This window comes from Eriocheir sinensis, chromosome 12 (genome assembly GCF_024679095.1).
Source record: "Eriocheir sinensis breed Jianghai 21 chromosome 12, ASM2467909v1, whole genome shotgun sequence".
NCBI lineage: Eukaryota > Metazoa > Arthropoda > Malacostraca > Decapoda > Varunidae > Eriocheir > Eriocheir sinensis.
The window spans coordinates 10439657-10445907 of NC_066520.1; positions in this window are offsets into that span (position 1 = coordinate 10439657).

A 6251-nucleotide genomic window follows, 5' to 3' on the forward strand; every position below is an offset into this window, starting at 1 on the left:
TTTGCTCTCCTAGGTGTATTACCTATGACGGCTCACGAGCCCAACCTGCCCGGGTTTATTGTTCGGAGTTTGCTCTCCTAGGTGAATTGCCTACCACGGCTAACGAACCTCACCTGCCCGGGTTTATTGTTCGGAGTTTGCTCTCCTAGGTGAATTGCCTACCACGGCTAACGAACCTCACCTGCCCGGGTTTGTTGTTCGGAGTTTGCTCTCCTAGGCAGATTGCCTACCACGGCTGACGAGCCCCACCTGCCCGGCGTTGTAGCCGAAAGATCTCCGGCACCTCCGTCGGGGTCCCGATGGACGCCGAGGCGTCCTGCCGGGAGCCCTCCAGTCCTGCCATGCTCGCCAGGGAGACCTTGGGCTCACTGGCGCTCCACCGCCCCGCCGATTCGAATAGGGCGGATGCAAGAACTCGCTTCTTAAAACTACCAGACTGGATTATAAAATTAATCATAAATGCCATGAAGACGCCGGTCACCGCGTTTATCGGTTCTTGGATGAAGGACCGATGGGCCTCGGGGACGCGCACAAGCATCATAAGGAATCCTCGCCGCGGCTTCCGGCGCAGCATCCTTTTCCCTTTTCTTTCTTACTTCCAATTTTTCTTTTTAATTATATTTTCTTTCTCTGACTGACTGATTGATTGATTTTACATAGTAAGAAATGGTTCACCAATTAACGTCTTTCAGGTACATTGCATTGACACACCTGCTGAGGGAGTACACCAGTGAGCGTGTTGACTCACGAGGACGGCCCACTAAAGTTTCCTAACATTTGTATTGGGCTGCCACTTCTCTTTAGTCGTCTGTTCCTCTATTTTTCTCTTCTTTATTTAATTCTATTTCTCCCTTTCTTTCATCCTTGCTCTCTATACATATATTTCTTTCAAACTTCTTCATCAGCCCCCTTTCCTTTCCATTCTCCCTCCCCTTCATCTCCCTCCATCCCTTTCATCCCCCTCGCCTCCCGCCCTTTGCTCTTTTTCTGTTATCATCACGACAGCTGTTTAATTTCTCTGCGGGGACTTTTCTTTTTATGTTCGTGGATGTGCCATGCTTCCCGGGGCGTCCATGTTGTTGCACAGCACCCTAGAATATTCTTGGCAAAGTGCTTCAAATTTTTAAAGCTTTTTGCATCACGCCAGTACCTCAGTGGATTGACATCAAAAGGCAAAACACCTTCTAGGTACGTTTCAAGTTCTGCCTTCACCACTGTAGTGTCATTTGTTGATGCACTTGCCATCATTTGCCCAGCTGGAGGCATGTAGGCAAAAAGACGAGGTCGTGTTGCACTCATGCCAGCCGAAAAGACGAAAGGCTCACTCTCTTGAAATGTTTTCTTCTTCAAAGTCGACTGAGTTGACTCGGAAATAATTAGGTACACAATCTTCGAAACTTTTTCCTTTTGCATTTTCTTACATGGCATCCATGCCAGCTTAAACCTGGGGCCCATGACAGCTGCGGCAATGACATCAGTCCGCTCAAGAAATGGATGCAACCTCTTTTTGATAGGTGATCGTAGTGCATTTGCCAAGTTAAAGCAGTAGATCGGTTTACTGTCTCTCTCGTCGTCTTCACTCACATCTCATCCCCTATGCCTCCCATTTCCGTGACGTCACACATTTTTGCGGGCGGATCCTTCTTCCGAGCCACCCATCCCTCAGTAACTCCCTTAATCCTCTCCTACTCCTCCTCCATGTGACCTGAGGTTAATTTCCTCCTTACTCCCCACCCTTAATTTTTTTCCCCCTCCGCCTTCAACCTTAATGTTCTCCTTACTCCGCTTTCCCCGTGATCTGACGTTAATCCTTTCCTCCTTCGCCTTCAACCTTCATCTGTTTCCTCCTCCGCCTTAACGCGGCTTAACATTATTTCTTTTTCTATTTTCTTAACAGTATTTATCCTCCTCAAATGGTTTTGACTCGAAATATAAATACAAATACAAAATTCTTTTTTTCTGGTGCCAAAATACAAATACAAATACTTTTTCTCTGGGTGCCAAAATACAAATTCAAATACAAAATACTTTTTTCTCTGGATGTCAAAATACAAATACAAATACAAATACAAATACATTAAAACTGTATTTAAAAACAATTCAAATACAAATACAATTGTATTTGATCCACCCCTGATATATATATATATATATATATATATATATATATATATATATATATATATATATATATATATATATATATATATATATATATATATATATATATATATATATATATATATATATATATATATATATATAGATATATATATATATATATATATATATATATATATATGTAGACATACCACACTGGGAAAAAGAAAAGAGAAATATAGTAAGTACTTTCGTATATTACATCTTCAGACAAAATTTAGTCTGAAGATGTATTTTTTTTTTTTTTTACAACAAAGGAGGCAGCTCAAGGGCACACAAAAAAAGAAAACAATAATAAATAAAAAGCCCGCTACTCGCTGCTCCTGAAAAAGAAGCAAAAGAGGTGGCCGAAAGTAAGATCAAATACGGGAGGAGAGGTGTCCTGATACCCTCCTCTTGAAAGAGTTCAAGTCGTAGGCAGGAGGAAATACAGATGAAGGAAGATTGTTCCAGAGTTTACCAGCGTGAGGGATGAAAGAGTGAAGATGCTGGTTAACTCTTGCATAAGGGGTTTGGACAGTATAGGGATGAGCATGAGTAGAAAGTCGAGTGCAGCGGGGCCGCGGGAGGGGGGGAGGCATGCAGTTAGCAAGTTCAGAAGAGCAGTCAGCGTGGAAATATCGATAGAAGATAGAGAGGCAACATTGCGGCGGAATTTAAGAGGTAGAAGACTATCAGTATGAGGAGGAGAGCTGATGAGACGAAGAGCCTTAGCCTCCACTCTGTCCAGAAGAGCTGTGAGAGGAGCCCCCACACATGAGATGCATACTCCATACGAGGGCGGACAAGGCCCCTGTATATGGACAGCAATTGTGCAGGGGAGAAGAACTGGCGGAGACGGTACAGAACGCCCAGCCTCGAGGAAGCTGATTTAGTAAGAGATGAGATATGAAGTTTCCAGTTGAGATTTTGAGTTAAGGATAGACCGAGGATGTTTAGTGTTGAGGAAGGTGATAGCTGGGTGTTGTCAAAGAATAGGGGATAGTTGTTTGGAAGATTGTGTCGAGTGGATAGGTGGAGAAACTGTGTTTTTGAGGTGTTGAAGGACACCAGGTTCTTCTTGCCCCAATCGGAAATAATAGTAAGGTCTGAGGCTAAGCGTTCTGCAGCCTCCAGCCTTGAGTCGTTAAGTTCCTGTAGGGTGGGTCTTCTATTAAAAGAAGTTGAGTAATGCAGAGTGGAATCATCGGCGTAGGAATGGATAGGACAGTTCGTTTTGGAAAGAAGATCATCAATGAACAACAGAAAAAGAGTGGGAGATAGGACAGAACTCTGTGGGACACCACTGTTAATAGATTTAGGGGAAGAACAGTGACCGTCTACCATGGCAGAAATAGAAAGGGCAGAAAGGAAACTGGAGATAAAGGTACAGAGAGAAGGATAGAAACCGTAGGAGGGTAGTTTGGAAAGCAAAGATTTGTGCCAGACCCTATCAAAAGCTTTTGATATGTCCAGCGCAATAGCAAAAGTTTCACCGAAACGGCTAAGAGAGGATGACCAGGAGTCAGTTAAGAAGGCTAGGAGATCACCGGTAGAACGCCCCTTGCGGAACCCATACTGGCGATCAGATAGAAGGTCAGAAGTGGAAAGGTGCTGATTGATTCAAAAGCTTTAGATAGACAAGAAAGTAAAGCTATAGGACGGTAGTTTGAGGGATTGGAGCGGTTACCCTTCTTAGGCACAGGCTGTATGAAGGCATACTACCAGCAAGAAGGAAAGGTAGATGTTGACAGGCAGAGGCGAAAGAGTTTGACCAGGCAGGGTGACAGCACGGAGGCACAGTTTTTAAGGACAATAGGAGGCACTCCATCAGGTCCATAAGCCTTCTGAGGATTGAGGCCAGAGAGGGCATAGAAAACATCATTTTGAAGAATCTTTATAACAGGCATAAAGGAGTCAGAGGGGGGATGAGTAGGAGGAATATGCCCAGAATCGTCCAGAGTGGAGTTTTTAGAAAAAGTTTGAGAGAAGAATTCAGCCTTAGAAATAGATGAGACGGCAGTGTTGCCGTCAGGACTGAGGAGTGGAGGGAAAGATGAAGAAGTGAAGTTGGAGGAGATGTTTTTGGCTAGATGCCAGAAGTCACGGGAAGAGTTAGAGAAAGCAAGGTTTTGGCATTTTCTATTAATGAAAGAATTTTTGGTTAGTCGGAGAATAGATTTGGCACGATTTCGGGCAGAAATGTAAAGTTCATAATTAGCATTAGTTTGAAGGCTCTGGTACCTTTTGTGAGCTACCTCTCTATCATTGACAGCACGAGAACAAGCGTGAATAAACCAAGGATTTTAGCGTGAGGAGTAGAGAAAGAACGAGGAATGTATGCCTCCATTCCAGAGACAATCACCTCTGTGATGCGCTGTGCACACACAGAGGGGTCTCTATCCTGGAAGTAATAATCATTCCACGGGAAATTGGAAAAGTACATCATCAGGTCGTCCCACCGAGCTGAAGCAACATGCCAGAAGCATCGCCTCTTCGGTGGGTCCAGAGGGTGTACAGGAGCGATAGGACAGGATGCAGAAATAAGATTGTGATCGGAGGAGCCCAACGGAGAGAACAGTTTGACAGAATAAGCAGAAGGGTTTGAGGTAAGGAAGAGGTCTAGAATGTTGGGCCGGTCTCCAAGACGGTCGGGAATACGTGTAGGGTGCTGGACCAACTGCTCTAGGTCGTTGAGGATAGCAAAGTTGTAGGCTTGTTCACCAGGATGGTCAGTGAAAGAGGATGAAAGCCAAAGCTGGTGGTGAACATTGAAATCTCCTAGGATGGAGATTTCAGCGAAGGGAGAGTGGGTCAAGATGTGCTCCACTTTAGAATTCAAATAGTCAAAGAATTTTACATAGTTGGTAGAGTTAGGTGAGAGATAAACAGCACAGATGTATTTAGTAATAGAGTGACAATGAAGTCTTAGCCAGATGGTGGAAAATTCAGAAGAGTCAAGGTCGTGGGCACGAGAGCAAGTGATGTCGTTGCGCACGTAGGCGCAACATCCAGCTTTGGATTGAAATTTAGGATAGAGATAGTAGGAGGGAACAGAGTAGAGATTGCTGTCAGTAGCCTCAGAAACCTGTGTTTCGGTAAGGAAGAGAAGGTGAGGTTTAGAGGAGGAGAGATGATGTTCCAGAGAATGAAAATCAGAGCGAAGACCGCGAATGTTGCAGAAATTGAGAAGAAAGAGGTTCGAGGAGTTATCAAGACACCTCTCGGGTCGGCAGCCAGAAGGAGAGTCCTCCCTGGGGGAATTTGTGGTCCCCCCCCCAGGCGGGGACTCCGAGGCTTGGTGTATGTGCGCCATTTTGAAATTTTAAGTTTGGGAAAAGGTGTATATGTTGTGTGAATGTAGTGTGGTGTGGATAAAGAGAGGATCTGTCTTTAGAGAGCATGCTGAACTACTCTCCGGTGTTGGTGAGACAATAGGGAAAATTAGATGGTGGAAAATTCAGAAGAGTCAACGTCGTGGGCACGAGAGCAAGTGATGTCGTTGCGCACGTAGGCGCAACATCCAGCTTTGGATTGAAATTTAGAATAGAGATAGTAGGAGGGAACAGAGTAGAGATTGCTGTCAGTAGCCTCAGAAACCTGTGTTTCGGTAAGGAAGAGAAGGTGAGGTTTAGAGGAGGAGAGATGATGTTCCACAGACTGAAAATTAGAGCGAAGACCGCGAATGTTGCAGAAATTGAGAAGAAAGAGGTTCGAGGAGTTATCAAGACACCTCTCGGGTCGGCAGCCAGAAGGGGAGTCCTCCCTGGGGGAATTTGTGGTCCCCCCCCCCCAGGCGGGGACTCCGAGACTTGGTGTATGTGCGCCATTTTGTAATTTTAATTTTGGGAAAAGGTGTATATGTTGTGTGAATGTAGTGTGGTGTGGATAAAGAGAGGATCTGTCTTTAGAGAGCATGCTGAACTACTCTCCGGTGTTGGTGAGACAATAGGGAAACGGTTAGTGAGGACATGGGAAGGGTCTTAGGAGGGCTTCAGCTCCCTTCTCACCTCCCATATATACCTCACCGGGAGTGGCTTGCGCCCGTTCGGTAGGTGTCTTCCTACCTACTCCAGCCACTTACTCTATTTCTCTTTTCTTTTTCCCAGTGT